Raw genomic sequence first — 18551 nt, forward strand, 5'->3', positions numbered from 1 at the left:
TTTTAGAAGGTTAACTTTTAACTCTATTGCGCAACTCTTGTTTGAGTGCAACCGTTGTAGTGTGAGACCTTTCTTTTGTTGAATTATATGGTTTTAGTGGTATGTAGTTGTATTCGTGAGCTAGGTAGAGGGAGTTAACGGGAGTTCCTTTTGCAACTGATGGCATAGAGTGGTATGGAGTTTGCCTTAGAAAACCTAGGATGAGATCTAGTGCTGGGAGCCTTATCTGTGAGGGAAAGCTATATGGATACAAAGTAAGTTGGTTGATTCAAGTAAATTCTTGAGGAAAGTATAGATAGATGTGGAAAGTAGTATTGTCCCGTACTACTAGAAGCAGAGGATTCGTACTCGATTCAAGGAGATGAAGAAGGCCTGATATCATGAGGTTCTGAGGAGTGACATTTGGCAGTTTGTGAGCTGATCAAACTGCAAGACGTTGGAGTATTTGATAGCATGAGATAGGGAGAGGGAGATTGATCTGAAGATGGAGAAGAAGTGGAAGCCAGATTCTGTGTCAAGTGCCAAGGGTTCAGGCAAGAGGCCCAAGCTATCTGAGTCTAGATCGAGAGGCCATCAGGGCATTAGCGGTTGTGGGAAGTGTGGCAGGACGCACGAGACACCATGTAAGGTTTGTGGATCTGGCTACTTCAAGTGTGGCCGGATGGGTGAATATAGCAGGAATTGTACTACTACCACCACCCAGGGCTCTAATCGGATTTGCTTTCATTGTAATCAGAGGGGCCACAAGAATACCCATTGTCCGAGTTTAGTTTCAGCAGGACTGATGTCAGCACCCGATCCTGCAACTCTTTAGATTACTAACGACCGCCAGGGTCGGGAAGATGCACATGTGGTGAAGAGAAGGGATTTCTAGTTGATGGCCGAGGAGTCGCGTGAATCTCCCGAAGTGGTGACCGGTATGTATCTTCTCCTTATCTCATTATTTATATTGAATTTCTTGCTTATGTTTATGTGTTTAATTTTAGGATCGTTCCTTGTGAACGGTATTTCAACATTGGTATTGTTTGATTGGGGGGCTACCCGATCCTTTGTATCGCTTGCACTTAGCAAGCAATTTGCTAGAGCTCCAGGGGAGCTAGATTATCCTCTTGATGTTGAGATTTCTCATGATAGGGCTGTTTGGGTTAGGAGAGTTCATTGAGGTTGTACCCTTCAATTGTTCAGTGAGCAACATTTAGTGGATTAGATTCATATTCTGTTGCGTGGGAACAAGGTTATCATGGGCATGGATTGGTTGAGCTCTAACGGGGAAGTGATCGATTGTGAGCAGGATTTGGTAGGATTACGGACTATAAGTGGGGGAGAGTTAGTGGTTCATGGAGAGAGATCTCAACATGGGCCGATTTTGTATTCAGCAGCGAGGGCCAGATGCTATATTCATTAGGGTTGTTTCGGATATGCTCCTTTGTTATAAATACCCGAGATAAGGGTAAGGAGACTGTGGATGATGTGTTAATTGTGCAGGATTATCCGGATGTATTCACAAAGGATTTTCCTGGGGTGCCTCCAGAGAGACATGTTGAGTTCAAGATTGATATGGTTCTAGTGCGACTACGATAGCCAAAGCACCGTATCGGTTGGCTCCTCCCGAGATGCAGGATTTGTCCACACAGTTGCAGGAGCTGTTATATAATGGATTTATTCGACCAAGAAGCTTTCCTTGGGGAGCACCGATTCTGTTTGGAAAGAAGACGGATGGGTCTCATCATACGTGTATCGACTTCCGGGGGCTGAATAAGGTAACAGTGAAGAACTGTATCCACTCCCAAGGATTGATGACCTTTTTGACCAACTTTAGGGTGCATGTTGGTTCTCCAATATTGATTTGCGATTGGGCTATCATCAGATGCAGTTCAGGGATGAGGATGTGTTGAAGACCATTTTCCAAACTCATTATGGTCATTACCAGTTCGTGGTGATGCCTTTTGGGCTCACCAATGCTCTAGCCGCGTTCTTGGATCTCATGAACCGCGTGTGCAGACTGATGCTGGATCGGTTTGTGATACTATTTGTTGATGATATCTTGGTTTATTCTATGACTCAGGAGTAGCATGAGGAGCACTTGAGGGAAGTCTAGAGACATTAAGGAAGGAGAGACTTTTTGCAAAGTTCTCCAAGCCTGAGTTCTGGTTGCACGAGGTGCAATTTCTTAGGCACCTTGTCAACTAGAATGGTATTCTGGTCGATCTGGACAAGGTTGAAGCTATGATGCAGTGGGAGGTTCTGAGGTCTCCATCTGAGATTTAGAGTTTTCTTGGGCTGGCGGGTTATTATCAGAGATTCATCCTGGATTTATCCAAGATAACAGTTCCTTTGATACATGATTTTGAGTTGGGGGCCATCATTTTCGCCCTCAAGATTTGGCGGCATTACCTATATAGGTTCAGTTGTACCATTTCCATGGATGACAAGCGCCTGAGGTACTTGATGGATTAGCCAAATCTGAATAAGAGGCATCATCGGTGGTTGGATGTGGTGAAGGATTATGATTGCGAGATCCTTTATCACCTGGGGAAGGCCAATGTGGTGGCCGATGATCTCAGCCACAAGGAAGTCATGGATGTGATTAGAGATATGTGTTTGAGGATTAATGTGATTACTCTATTATTGGCGTGGATTCGTGAGGCACAGACTGAGGTTGTGAAGGAAGAACACCGAAAGAGCGAGTGCATTGTGGGTCATGTGGTTTCCTTTAATTATAATAGTTGTGGATTTTTTGACTCTACATTAGCGAGTATAGGTTTCGTACTGGGGTGGTGTATGTCACATTCTGATGGAGGAGGCTAATAAGACGATATTCTCCATTCATCCCTAGGCGATGAAGATGTATAGGGATCTTCGTCCTGATTATTGGTGACCCTACAAGAAGCGAGGTGTGGCATGGTATGTGGAGTGGTGTTTGACCATCCTGAAGGTGAAGGCCGAAGATCAGCGACCTCATGGAAAGATGCAGTCATTGGATATTCCTATATCGAAATGGGAGGACATCACCATGGATTTTGTCACAAAGCTTCTCAGGACTGCGTGCAGAGTGAATTCGATATGGGTCATCGGGGATCATTTGACCAAGAGCATGCATTTTCTTCTGGATTAGGTGAGTACTTCTGCAGAGAAGATGGACAAGGTTTATATTAAGGAGTTTGTATCACGTCATGGCGTGCCAGTATCAGTGGTTTCCGATAGAGATGTTCGGTTTATTTCTAGGTTTTGGAAGAAGTTTCATAACAAGTTGGGCACTCGTCTCCATTTCAACACAACATTCAATCCTCAGACCGATGGTCAGAGTGAGCAAAATTTCAGACCCTAAAGGATATGTTGCGGGCGTGTGTTTTGTATTTCGGTGGGAGTTAGGATATGTATCTTCCGTTAGCAGAATTTTCATATAACAAAACTTATCACGCCAACATTGATCGACCTCCTTTTGAGATGCTCTATGGGAGGAAATGTAGGACCCCGATTTGCTAGGGCGAGATCAGTTAACAGGTTATGGGGATTATCAAGGTGGTACACAATATCACTGAGCTGATTCAGCAGGTTCGGAGTAGGCTCCAGACAACAAAGAGTCGGCAGAAGAGTTATGCCGACAGGCGCCGGTCAGACTTAGAGTTCTAGGTGAGAGATATGGTACTCCTGAAGGTGTCACCTTGGAAAGGTGTCATCCAGTTCAGGAAGCAGGGCAAGATGGGCTCCATGTATATTGGTCCTTTCAGAGTTTTTGCTCGGGTAAGTTAGGTTGCTTATCGCTTGGATCTTCTGGATGAGATCAATCAGATTCATATCACATTCCACGTCTCTCAGCTGCGGAAGTTCTTAGTGGATGATTCCGTAGTGGTACAATTGGGCGATATTTAGGTGGATACCCGTCAGAATTATACTGAGAGACCGGTGGCGATTCTAGATCAGAAGAAAAAAACCTTGAGGAACAAGGTTGTTAAGTTGATGAAGGTGCAATGGAAGCACCACAAGGGATCAGAGTGGACTTGGGAGCCTGATGTTGAGATGAGAGAGCACTATCCGGAGTTGTCTGAGGCAGCGAATTTCGAGGAAGAAGTCTGATTCAAGTGGTAGAATTGTAACACTTGAATCATAGTATGTTTCATTATTTCTGTAGCACCTGGTTCCTGGTGCGTATTCCTTGTAATTAATATTTCTTAATTAACGCAGTTTGCCTTGGACTCGGCGAGTTGAAGGACCAACTCGCCGAGTAGAAGCGGGCTGAGACGCGGGGTCTGAGCCTCAGACTTGGCGAGTCGGTTCCCAGACTCGGCGAGTAGGCCCTGTTTGGGCAAAAACCCTAACCTGGGTGTTTGCACCCTATTTAAGCACTCTAACTCGGCCTCCCTTGTCCCTAACACTTCCAGAAGAGCTGTAGAGCAAAACCCTAGCCCCCTTTTTGTCCTTGTGAGTGATTTTGGACTTGTGAAGGAAGTTTGAAGCTTAAGAGAAGAAGAAGGATGTGGAAGAATGCAAGGAAGAGAAGTAGATCTGACATCTACCCTGCAAGAGGCTTCCATTCAGGTAGAAAAGTCCCTACCTTGATCACTAGTTCTTTAGATTCCCTTTTTGTCTCTAATTGGTGGGTTTCAAGCCCTAAAACACCAAGCTCCATGTGTTTGTGCTTTATGATCCGAAAGGACTTCAGATCTAGACCTTATGGACATATTAGAAGTATAAAGTCTCTGTGGTTGAAGTGATTGAGGTCCCTATTGAGTGCATGGCCTCATAAAGAGCTTCGATTTGCCTTTTGGAGCTTATAGGGCCATGCATGCACGTAAAGTTTGCAACTTTACGTGATAAGCATGCCCTAGGAACATACATCTATGGTTTGGAAGCGTTGCATGTCTCAGATTTGGTCTGTATGGGAAGTGGGTCGAAGGGACTCGGCGAGTCCCAAAGTGGAACTCGGCGAGTTCTATGAAGATGATCTTAGACTCGGCGAGTTGGATGAACAACTCGGCGAGTCCTATGAAGATTGCCTGAAACTCGACGAGTTGTTCTTCAAACTCGGCGAGTCATATGAACTGTTACTAAGTAAGAGGGGTTTAGGTGTTGAAGGTCCAAGCCTTCGTATCTGCACGTGGAATTAGCAACTTAACGTGTAGCAATAGTCCCAGAAACCCAAATCCTCATAAAGGATGCTCTGGTGAGGATTTGGAAGCAAGTAGGAGATCTGCTCGCGTGGACTCGGTGAGTTGTTCTTGGACTCGGCGAATCGGATCGCGAGCCGGTTCTATCGTCCTAAGTAGTGAGTTAAGGGTGACTCAATGAGTGGGAAGAGGGACTTGTCGAGTAGGACCAGGTTAGTAGGAGAAGGACTCGGCGAGTCGGCGCCTTGACTCGGCGAGTCCAGTCAACTAGAAGTTGACTTTGACCAAGGAGTTGACCTTGGAACAGGGGTGGGTCAGTCATCTGAACTAAGGGTATTTATGAGCGGCTAAACTATGTTTATGACTTATAGCCAGAGGAATACCGGTTCAGTAGTCAGACGCTTAGCAAGCAGACTTTCAGCAGCTACTTTTCGAGGTGAGTTACCTTCCAGTAGCGGTGAGTCTACAGCCACAATGTCAGCCCATCAGTAGGAGTTGCATGATTAAGATGATTTTCTATGTGATATTTATCTAGGTTTGCTACTACATGATATGTTATGTGCTAGTATGATATGATGCTATGTGCTAGTGACAGTAGGGGAGATAGTCCCCAGAGTACCGGTCGATAGGGCCGAAGGGGTAGTCATGCCCAGCTATGCTAGATAGATTATGTGATAGGTGTTATGTGGTAGTAGTAGGGGTGAAATAATCCCCAGTATCCGGTCGAGAGGACCGAAGGGGAGACCAGAACCCAAATATGTTAGTCAGTATCCGGTCGAGAGGACCGAAGGGGAGGCCAGCACCCAGATATGTTAGCCAGTATCCGGTCGAGAGGACCGAAGGGGTAGGTCGGGCACCAAAATATGCCTGACAATATATGTATGATATGTAGATATATGGTATGTGGTACAGTGGGGAACTCACTAAGCTTCGTGCTTACGGTTTACAGTTTTGTTTTCAGGTACCTGTTCATCGAAGGGGAAGGAGCTGGCGCGGTAGCGGCACATCATAAACGCACATTGTTTTCCGCACCTTGAGTCATTCTGGGATTTTGTACTCTGATATTTGATTGTTTTCATATTTCGGTTTTCAGACACGATGTATGTTATCAAAATGGTTTGATCAGACAATGTTTTATTTACAAATGTTTTCTAATGTAGTGATTTAAAAACAAATTTTTGGACGTGAAATTTGGGTCGTTACAAGTTGGTATCAGAGCCCTGGTTTGAGGGATTCAGACACATCTTCGGGAGTGTCTGAACTCAAACCGAGGGATTAAAGGATTTCGAAAAAGAAAAAGTTTTCTAAAAGATTTAGTAAAGAGTTTTAAGAAAGAACGAAGTGTGTGATGTGCGCGACCGGCCGAGCTCAAGTAAGTATTCCCCAAGGTACCCATACAATTTTATACTATGTTTATCAGTTTTAGTAGAACAACATGCTAGAATAGGACTAAGGATCTAGGAGGATGCGTTACGTGCCTGCTTTATGTGTTCCAGCCTTATGAGTATTGCATGCTATAAATTGAGTAGACAGCAGTAGAATAGCCTGTTTAGGTTATGCCTGATAGTATGAGTTCAACATTGTATGCTAGTGCAGTTTCTCGTTATGAGAATAGATTTTCTTGCGTAGTTCATGTATCCGAATGCTGCTTGCTTTGTGATTTATGGGACTCCAAGTGATGGGAGTTAGCCATTAGGTGAATACGTCACATCACATGGGATCAAGGATGGATAATCTCAGAGTGTTGGATTTGGCCCGGCTACGCAACTCTCGTTTGAGTCCAACAGTTGTAGGGAAAAGTCTTTTACTCGAAGGATTATCCAAGCCTCGTCACATGTGATGGTATTCAGGTGATGGCTAATTGGCATTACAAGGAGGCATTCAGCAGTTGAGGATTGGTTTAAGTGGAGTTAGGGATTTTCCTAGGGAAAGCCTAGGATAAAGATAGCAATGATCAGCAGTGGTAAAAAGGGATCTGGTGGAGTCAAGGCAATCCATGAAGAAGGTAAGGATAGATGTGGAAGGTAGTATGGGCCCGTACTACTGAAAATAGAGGATTCGTACCCGAACCGAGGAAGGCTGAGATAAGACCAGGTAACCTGTAGTGGATGTGGTTCCTCGAGAGGTATCAATATCGCTAGCAGTTGTTGTTTATATAGTGCAGAATGGTGGTACTACGATCGAGGCCAGCAGTTGGCAGTTCAGGAGAGGGATCGTGTTTGGGATTAGGTTCCGAGCTAGGGGATGAGAGGCTACACGAGTTCATCGCGTCAGAGATCACCAGGGGCATCCTTGAGTCGACACCCATTATCTTTGGGTCAATCAAGGAAGGGATAGTTGAGTTGATGGAGGATCGCCTCAGGGTATTTAGGAGCGACATGGCATCTGGCCAGTCGGGATCTCGCACACTGTCCTTTAAGGACTTCTGGGGAAGTGGTGCGCCGAATTTTCACGGGGCGAAGAACCCCATAGCTGCCAGGCGGTGGATTGTAGACATCGAGTCTGCACAGTTGACTAGCTTCTGCCCCGAGGGGTCGAAGGTGAGGTTTGCAGCAGGGTGTTTACAAGACCGAGCTAGAGATTAGTGGGAGTTCGTCGGTGACTCATTGGGAGCCTCGGCTGTTGAGGCTATGACCTGGTCGGACTTTGTGACCAGATTCAGGGCAGAGTTTGCGCCGGCTGTCGAGCTTCAACAGCTGGCCAGGGAGTTTTTAGATATAAGGCAGACGACGGAGACTGTGGCGGAGATCACCGCCATGTTCTGGAAGAGGGAGTTGTTAGTGCCCCAGTATGCAGGTCATGAGGATATGAGGCGGTCCCGCTACCATGACATGTTACGAGCTGACATCTGGGAGGATGTTAGTTTTTCAGCTTGCCCTACCCTGGATTCCATGATTGCCAGGGCCAGGGAGAGGGAGACTGATCTGGAGCATATTCGGAAGAGGAAGGCAGAGGAGGGACAGGTTACAGGGGCTTCGGGGAAGAAGCCCAAGGGATCAGATGCTGGGCCAAAAGGCCAACAGGGGCGAGGCCGCCGTAGGAAATGCGGCAAGACGCACGAGGGAGCGTGCAATTTGGGATCGTTAGGCTGCTATAAGTGTGGCAAGTTAGGGCATTTTAGCAGGGATTGTACCGCCCCTGCACCCGTCTTCTCGACGTCTGAGTTGTTGTGCTTCCACTGCAACCAGAGGGGCCACAAGAAGGGCAATTGCCCCCAGTTGACACCAGCATCAGCGCCACTGAAGGCGCTAGCTCCAGCAACCCTGCGGATCATAGATGGCCAGCAGGGCAAGTCGGAGGTTCCCGTGGTGAGGAGTCGGGCCTTTCAGCTGACTACAGAGGAGGCACGCGCCACACCCGATGTGGTGACGGGTATGATTCCTTAATTATGCTTTTATGTTATGCTGCTATAATTTTGATATGTTATATCTATGTGCTCTGTTTAGGATCGTTCCATGTGAACGATATCCCACTTTAGATATTGTTTGATTCGGGGGCTACCCGATCATTTGTTTATCTTGCGATTAGCAAGAAGTTTCCTGAGTCCTCAGGCATGTTGGATTGCCCTCTAGAGGTTGAGATTGCGGACGACCGGTCGGTGTGAGCATCAGAAGTCTTCCGGGATTGTGTATTGAGATTGTTTGAGGAGCGGTATCTGGTCGACCTGGTTCCCATACCTTTGCGGGGGAACAAGGTTATTATCGGTATGGATTGATTGAGCCCCAATGGGGCAGTGATCGAATGCGCGCAGTAGTTGGTGCGGATCAGAACCCCAAGTGGGGGAGCGCTGGTGATTCAGGGCGAGAGGCCACAGCGAGGACCAGCCTTATGCTCAATAGCGAGAGCTAGGCGTTACCTTCAGCTGGGTTGCGCAGGATATTTCACTTACGTGATGGACGCCCGGGAGGCGGGTAAGGCGACAGTGGGCGATATGCCCGTGGTTCGAGAGTTTACGGATGTATTCCCCGAAGAGTTGCCTGGGATATCTCCGGAGCGACAAGTGGAGTTCAGGATCGACTTAGTCCCTGGTGCAGCTCCGATAGACAAGGCACCGTATCGGTTGGTTCCTCCCGAGATGCAAGAGTTGTCTGCATAGCTGTAGGAGCTGTTAGACAAGGGATTCATTAGACCGAGCAATTCACCCTGGGGAGCCCCGATTCTGTTTGTGAAGAAGAAGGACGGGTCGCATTCGATGTGTATAGACTATCAGGAGCTAAACATGGTAACAGTGAAGAATCATTACCCACTCCCGAGGATTAATGATCTCTTTGACCAGTTACAGGGAGCATCTTGGTACTCCAAGATCAATTTGCGTTCAGGTTATCATCAGATGATGGTCAAAAAGGCGGATGTGCAGAAGACCGCGTTTCGGACATGCTATGGCCATTAGGAGTTCGTGGTGATGCCGTTTGGGCTCACCAATGCTCCTGCCGCGTTCATGAACCTCATGAACCGCGTGTGCAGACCGATGCTGGATCTGTCTGTGATAGTTTTCATTGATGACATCTTGGTTTATTCCAAGACATAGGAGGAGCACGAGGGGCATCTCCGAGAGGTATTGGAGACCCTGAGGAGAGAGAGCTTATATGCTAAGTTTTCCAAGTGTGAGTTCATGTTGTGTGAGGTGCAATTTCTTGGGCACCTTGTCAACCAGAACGGGATTTCGGTAGACCCGACCAAGGTGGAGGCCGTGATGAGATAGGAGGTTCCGAAGTCTCCATCTGAGATTCGGAGTTTCCTGGGATTAGCAGGCTATTATCGGAGATTCACTTAGGACTTCTCCAAGATAGCCGTACCCCTGACCAGGCTAACGAGGAAAGTCGTGGTTTTTCGTTAGGGGCCCGAGCAGCAGGTCGCGTTCGAGACGTTGAGATAGAGATTGTGCGAGGCGCCAATCTTATCCCTGCCAGAGGGCATAGAGGATTTTGTTGTGTACTGCGATGCGTCCATCTCGGGTTTGGGTGCAGTGTTGATGCAGAGAGGGCACGTTATTGCTTACGCATCAAGACAGCTGAAGCGTCACGAGGCGAATTACCCGACACATGATTTGGAGCTGGGGCTGTGGTGTTCAACCTTAAGATTTGGCGTCATTACCTCTATGGGGTTCGTTGTACGATCTACACAGACGACAAGAGCTTGAGGTACCTTATGGATAAGCCAAATCTGAACATGAGACAACATCAGTGGCTCGATGTGGTGAAGGATTATGACTGTGAGATCCTTTACCATCTGGGGAAAGCCAATGTGGTGGCTGACGCGCTTAGCCGTAAGGCAGCACCGATCCGAGATATCTGCCTACGGATGACAGTAGTGACTCCGCTGTTGGAGCGGATTCGGGAGGCTCAGTAGGAGTCTATGAAGGAGGAATCTCGGAAGAGTGAGCGGATTGTGGGTCAGGTTTCCTCCTTCGACTATGAAAGCCGAGGGTTATTGACCCTTCACCATAGGGTGTGGGTCCCTTATCATGGAGGCGTGCGTCAGGTTCTTATGGAGGAAGCGTACAAATCCCGGTTCTCTATTCATCTCGGGGCGACGAAGATGTATAGGGATCTTCGTCTAGACTATTGGTGGCCCTGCATGAAGCGGGATGTAGCCTGGTACGTTGAGCGGTGCTTGACCTGCAGGAAGGTCAAGTCCGAGCATCAGAGACCACACGGCAAGATGCAGTTGTTGGATATTCCGCTGTGGAAATGGGAAGACATCACGACGGATTTTATCACCAAGATACCCAGGACCGCACGGGGAGTAGATTCTATATGGGTCATCGTGGATCGATTGACCAAGAGCGCCCACTTCATACCGATCCAGGAGAGTATCTCGGCCGAGAAGTTGGTGACATCTACATCCGAGAGGTGGTGGCGCGGCATGGAGTGCCCATTTCCGTGATTTCATACAAAGATGTACGGTTTACTTCCAGGTTTTGGAAGAAGTTCCATGATGAGTTGGGCACTCGTCTGCATTTTAGCACCGCTTTTCAGCCGCAGACGGATGGTCAGAGCAAGCGGACCATCCAAACGTTAGAGGATATGTTGTGGGTATGTGTTATGGATTTCGGAGGTAGTTAGGATACCTACCTTCCGTTGGCGGAGTTCTCATATAATAATAGCTATCACACGAGTATTAACCGTCCTCCTTTAAAGATGTTGTACAGGCGGAAATGCAGGACCCCGATATGTTGGGGTGAGGTTGGCCAGAGGGTCATGGGGAGCACCGAAGTGGTGCTGAAGACCACCGAGAAGATTCAGCAAGTTCATAGCAGGCTTCAGACTGCACAGAGTCGACAGAAAAGTTTTACCGACAAGCGCCGTTCAGAATTGGAATTCCAAGTCGAGGATATGGTTCTTTTGAAGGTGTCGCCATGGAAAGGTGTCATCCGATTCAGAAAACGAGGTAAGTTGGGCCTAAGGTACATCAGGCCATTCAGGGTTGTAGCCCGGGTGGGCAAGGTGGCGTATAGGTTGGGTCGACCAGCCGAACTCAGCCAGATCCATAGCACTTTCCATATCTCTCAGTTGTGGAAGTGTTTGGTGGACGACTCGGCAGTGGTGCCTTGGGAAGATATTCAGGTCGATGACGGCCTGAATTACATCGAGCGGCCTGTGGCAATCCTCGACAGGAAGTAGAAGGATCTGAGGAACAAGAGGGCGGAACTCGTGAAGGTGCAATGGCAGAACCGGAAGCGATCGGAGTGGACTTCGGAGCCGGTGGAAGAGATGATGGAGCACTACCCCAAGTTGTTTCAGGATCGAGCACCAGACTTTGAGGACGAAGTCTAAAATAAGTGGGGGAGATTTGTAGCACGTGGTTCCTGGTATGTATTCCTTGTAATTAATATTTCTTAATTAATGCAATTTGCCTTGGACTCGGTGAGTTGAAGGACCAACTCGCCGAGTAGAAGCGCGATGAGACGCGGCGTCTGAGCCTCAGACTCGGCGATTCGGTTCCCGGACTCGGCGAGTACGCCCTGTTTGGGAAAAAACCCTAACCCGGGTGTTTGCACCCTATTTAAGCACTCTAACACGGCCTCCCTTATCCCTAACACTTCCAGAAGAGCTGTAGAGTGAAACCCTAGCCCCCCTTTTGTCCTTGTGAGTGATTTTGGCCTTGTGAGTGATTTTGGCCTTGTGAAGGAAGTTTGAAGCTTAAGAGAAGAAGAAGGAGGTGGAAGACTGCAAGGAGTAGAAGTAGATCCAATATCTACTCTGCAAGAGGCTTCCATTCAGGTAGAAAAGTCCCTACCTTGATCACTAGTTATTTAGATTCCCTTTTTGTCTATAATTGGTAGGTTTCAAGCCCTAAAACACCAAACTCCATGTGTTTGTGCTTTATACGAAAGGACTTCAGATCTAGACCTTATGGACATATTAGAAGTATAAAGTCTATGTGATTGAAGAGATTGAGGTCCCTATTAAGTGTATGACCTCATAAAGAGCTTGGATTTGCCTTTTGGAGCTTATAGGGGCATGCATGCACGTAAAGTTTGCGACTTTACGTGATAAGCATGCCCTAGGAACATAGATCTATGGTTTGGAAGCGTTGCATGTCTCAGATTTGGTCTGTATGGGAAGTGGGTCGAAGGGACTCGACGAGTCCCAAAGTGGAACTCGGCGAGTTCTATGATGATGGTCTTAGACTCAGCGAGTTGGATGAACAACTGAGCGAGTCCTATGAAGATTTCCTGGAACTCGACGAGTTGTTCTTCAAACTCGGCGAGTCATATGAACTGTTACTGAGTAAGAAGGGTTTAGGTTTTTAAGGTCAAAGCCTTCGTATCTGCACGCGGAATTAGCAACTTAAAGTGTAGCAATAGTCCCAGAAACCCAAATCCTCATAAGGGATGCTCTGGTGAGGATTTGGAAGCGAGTAGGAGATCTGCTCGCGTGGACTCGACGAGTCGGATCGCGAGCCGGTTCTATCGTCCCAAGTAGTGAGTTAAGGGTGACTCAGTGAGTGGGAAGAGGGACTTGTCGAGTAGGACCGGGTTAGTAGGTGAAGGACTCGGCGAGTCGGCACCATGACTCGGCGAGTCCAGTCAACTGGAAGTTGACTTTGACCAAGGAGTTGACCTTGGACCAGGGGTGGGTCAGTCATCTGACTTAAGGGTATTTATGAGTGGCTAATCTATGTTTATGACTTATAGCCAGAGGACTACCGGTTTAGCAGTCAGGCGCTTCGCAAGCATACTTTTAGCAGTTACTTTTAGAGGTGAGTTACCTTCCGGTAGCGGTGGGTCTACGGCCTCAATGCCGGCCCATCAGTAGGAGTTGCATGATTAAGATGATTGTCTATGTGATATTTATCTAGGTTTGCTACTACCTGATATGTTATGTGCTAGTATGATATGATGCTATGTGCTAGTGAGAGTAGGGGAGATAGTTCCTAGAGTACTGGTCGATAGGGCCGAAGGGGTAGGTAGATGTTGGGGTTGCAAAGTTATTGATTCATGACTTTGTAAATGTTTGACTTTTGTAAAACCCACTTGCATGTGGTGCTTTAGCCTTTAGACCCATTTGTGACTTAGAGTGAGAGAGAGACATGTAAACACCTCTATAAATAGTTGGTTTGTCCACTTCTAGAGGTGCGCTTGAGAGATGTAAAAGTGAGTGTGTAAGTGTGTGTTATTTATGTAGTCTAGATCTAGATCCTTTTTGTGTAACACCATATACAATCAATATATCTCTTAAACACCCAAATCACCATGTTCAATTGTACAAGCTTTAATTCCGCATGCCAAACCATGTTCTTTGTCACTAGAATTGGTATCAGAGCTTGGTTTTCACGATCAACGTGACTTTTGAAGAACGATTCTCGGTTTGGCAATTTTTGTCGCAACTTGAACAATTTTGGTGAGTCTCTCTCTATGATCTCTCGTAATTTTTGATTCGTGCGTTACGTTCTTGATTGTTTGATCATTTTGTTTCAATGGATCAAAATTTGTTTTCACCCCGTTGATTGATCCATTTATTGTTGAATAGATCAAAAATTGATTCTAAAATCAAAATTCGTTCACTGTTCATTTCTCAAATGTACAAGCCCAATCAAAATCAAAATATGGTTCATAGTCTCGATTTGAAGCCCAAAATCAATATTCTTACTGTTCATGAATATTATAAGCCCAAAATTACTTTCGATCCAATATATTAATCTATTGAAATCAAAACTCATGAAATTCACTGGCATAACTCTTGGTTCTTCGTCACTTTTAACATCACGAACAACATTCAGATTATCATATACCGATTGTTTCATTTTCGATTTAGAATTCTTCTTAAATACGATTGATGTTCTTCATGATTTCAAACTTGTGAGTTGACTGGAATTGATTTGAGTGATTATCAGTCGATAATGATCAAGTTGACCTAGAGTAATAGTCGAAATTGATTCTTGAATCTGAATGAAATTGATCAAGAACGATCCATTATTCTTTGTTTGATATGAAAATCGAGGTTAGATTCATGGATTTGAGTTTGTCAATTGATGAATTGAAGAGTCAAAACATAAAGTCTACGTCGTTGTTCTTGGTTCAACTTGTCTGTGTGCATCACTGTGTTGTACAATTGGATTATCATTGACGAACAGGGAACGAACTGACAAAGAGAATTGATTTTTGGATTTCGAAAGGATTTAGAGTTGATGTATGAAGGAATGATCGATCAATGCTTGATAACGAATCTGTGACTTTAAAATCAAAAAGTGGTTTTGGGTTAGAACTAATGATCGATTTTGATTGGAATTGATCTTGACTGAAAAGCGAAAGTTAGATGAGTTATTAAAGGGTTAACGATCGATCTGTGTTAAGCTTCGCATATTTGGAATTTAATGTTGATTTTCTTTTGAGTGTTGAACTGAGAACAAATTGTCGATGCGAAGTCAAGATGGAATTGATAATCGCCTCTAATTAAAAAGTTGAAATCGATGGCCAGTTTGTAAAATCAAGTTCGCATCTGATCTCAAAAATAATTTTCGCATTTGAAATTTTGGGTTCGCATCTGAGAATGTGATATTTGCATTTGGTTTTCAAAATTAAATTTTTTTCTCTATCGATGTTGAATGTATATATCTGAAAATGAATCTCGATTTCTTATGATTTGGAATATGATGAACTCGATTTTATATAAGTTCCAGTGAAGAAGTCGGAGATTGATCTTTTGATTTTGATAAAATTGATCACGAACATTTGATTGAGATGATAGAATCGATGTTGCTTCAAAATCGATGTTGGTTATTGATTAAATTTGATCGATGAGTTGATGATTCTTGGTTTGGAGATTTTGATTGAAGTCGCAAATCGTTGATTTGGATTGAAACTGATGAACTACTGAAGAACATTCATGAACATATGAAGAACAGTCAAAATTTTGTTTGAAATTTGGTCTTTGATCTACAATCGATATTCAGAAGATAATTTCGATGTTTGTTGGCACTTGATAGATGCGAAGTTGGAATCTTGAAGTATCATATTAAGAATCGATTGATGTGTGATGTTTGAATTGAAAGAAAAATTTAGGGTCACACAGACTTCGCTTTGAGAATGAATTTGATTTTGGATTTGGGATAATTTTTTTTGAGTCGGTGATTTTTTGATCAAGATGCTAATGTCGATGGTTTTTGGAATCGATGTGGATTCGGTTTGGGTTGAATGAAAAACGAACTATTGTCTTTGAAGTCATAATCGACTGGTTTTTTTGTTTTGGTGATAGAACGATTGAAGACTTCGCATATTGGGTTCACACATAAGGTTGTAATACGATTCGCAATTTGGAAGTCAGGCAAGATGTTCATTCGCATTTTGTTATGTAATGGTGTATTCGCATTTGAAATCAAGAACTGTTCGCATATGAGTGACTCAAAGTTGAGTTCGCATATGGGTTAATTGAATTAAAATGCGAAGGTGATTAATTGGGTTTCTTAGTCAAGTTCGCATTTGTTTAGATGTGAAGGAATATGAAGCACCCGTTAATGAAGAAGAAAGTTAATTGTTTCGCATTTGGTCCCTGCTCTTTTAATGAAATAATATAAGTGGTCCAACTTCGCAAAATGTGGTAATAAAAAGACAAAAGTGCAGAATTTTCATTTTGCATCCCTGCAGTCTTCGCAAGATGGCAAATTTTACCCAGTTTCGCATTTGGGGTAAAAATTTTGAGAAATTGGAATATTTTCAAATCTTGTCCCTGCAGTTTGTGCGAATTTACACATTTTACCCAGTTTCGCAAATGGGAGTGTGTTTCGCATATTTGGCTGTTTTTGACGCAACGGGTCACTGCAGAATTTTGAAATTGACAATTTCTACCCATTTTTGAGAAATTTTGTCAAAGGCGATCCGTGAACGACGATAAAAATTGAATATTTTTTGGGTTTTCCAGATTGAAGCACAAAGTTTATGCCACACGTTAAGGGGGAGTTTTGACATGAAAAATTTCGAATAGAGCACGTTCTTTTTCCTTGGAGTTTTATAATCAAATTTCGATTATAAAAAGGGGAAGAAGTTTTATATGGAAATTCGAACTTGAATTTTTCATATTACGCGGATTTGAAGACCGAAGTGATCTTGAAGTTTTGAAGCCACGGGATGATGCAATTGGAAGTTCAGAAGTGATGTATTCGAAATGGGTTTGGAATTATTGAAGATTTTTGGGGTGTGTTTTTATGCGCAACTTTTGGGTGATTATTTGGAGTTTGGAATACTCTTGATCATTCGTTGCTGCTCGGTTTGTATGATCTCACATCCTAGAGCCCAAATTGAAGAGTCATGGAAGAATTTAAGATTGAAGTTCGTTTCGACATGTGTCACCTTTGAGGCTCGAATCGCATAGTGCTTGATTTTGGAAGATTTGAAGTGGGTCATTCATTCCTAACTTTGAGGGCGAGAATGTTGGGGTTGCAAAGTTATTGATTCATGACTTTGTAAATGTTTGACTTTTGTAAAACCCACTTGCATGTGGTGCTTTAGCCTTTAGACCCATTTGTTACTTAGAGTGAGAGAGAGACATGTAAACACCTCTATAAATAGTGGGTTTGTCCACTTGTAGAGGTGTGCTTGAGAGATGTAAAAGTAAGTGTGTAAGTGTGTGTTATTTATGTAGTCTAGATCTAGATCCTTTTTGTGTAACACCATATACATTCAATATATCTCTTAAACACCCAAATCACCGTGTTTAATTGTACAAGCTTTAATTCCGCATGCCAAACCATGTTCTTTATCACTACAGTAGATTATGTGATAGGTGTTATGTGGAAGTAGTAGGGGTGAAAGAATCCCCAGTATCCGGTCGAGAGGACCGAAGGGGAGACCAGCACCCAGATATGCTAGTCAGTATGCGGTCGAGAGGACCAAAGGGGAGGCCAACACCCAGATATGTTAGCCAGTATCCAGTCGAGAGGACCGAAGGGGTAGGTCGAGCACCCAGATATGCCTGACAATATATGTATGATTTGTGGATATATGGTATGTGGTACAGTGGGGGAACTCACTAAACTTCGTGCTTACGGTTTACAGTTTTTTTTTCAGGTACCTCTTCATCGAAGGGGAAGGAGCTGGCGTGGTAGCGACACATCATACATGCACATTGTTTTCTGCACCGTGAGTCATTATGGGATTTTCTACTCTGATATTTGCTTGTTTTCGTATTTCGGTTTTCAGACACAATGTATGTTTTGAAGTGGTTTGATCCGACAATGTTTTATTTACAAATGTTTCCTAAAGTAGTGATTTAAAAACAAAATTTTTGGACGTGAAATTTAGGTCATTACAATTTCCCCTTGTGTACGGGTGGTACGTGTGATTGAAGCAGCGTGTACATCTATGCACATGGGGCATACATACTTGTATACGAGGGGTACATATGATTTAATGAAAACCCTATTTTCGAGGTTGGACACTATATAAACACATTTATGGCTCATATAACCCTCATTTCTCATCTTCCACTGACCTTATATCCTAATGCAGGCAACCCTAAACCTCTCCTTTTTGTTTTGATCTCATTGTGTCCATTTTGGTATGTTTTGGTACATACTCAAGAAGTAGAAGCTTGGTGAAAGATTGTTGATCAAGGAAGAGCTTGTGGATATTGATTCTCTACTCCATTTCTAGCTTGTTAGACGTACAAAGCTATGATCTTGTTCATTAATGGCTTAGATCTAATATATATGAGTTTTAGCCCCCTTTTTGCCTCATGAATGAGATCTAGTGGTTTGATACCACCCCAGGAGCTATGAGTTGCCATTCTTGGTGTTTCTAAGGTTCAAGGTCCATAAAGTTAGCACCTTTAGGGTTTAGAATCACCCATTCATGAGATTATGTTCATTTAGTGTAAGTAAAGTGTTATATCTTGAATCTGGGTTCTTTTGGGGGATGTAAAGTCACCAATTCAGTGAGTTTATGGTTCTAGGCACTTATTAGAATTTAGATATGTGGTTTGGACTGATGGACTTAAGAATTAA

Source organism: Lactuca sativa, chromosome 5 (assembly GCF_002870075.4).
Source record: "Lactuca sativa cultivar Salinas chromosome 5, Lsat_Salinas_v11, whole genome shotgun sequence".
Lineage (NCBI taxonomy): Eukaryota > Viridiplantae > Streptophyta > Magnoliopsida > Asterales > Asteraceae > Lactuca > Lactuca sativa.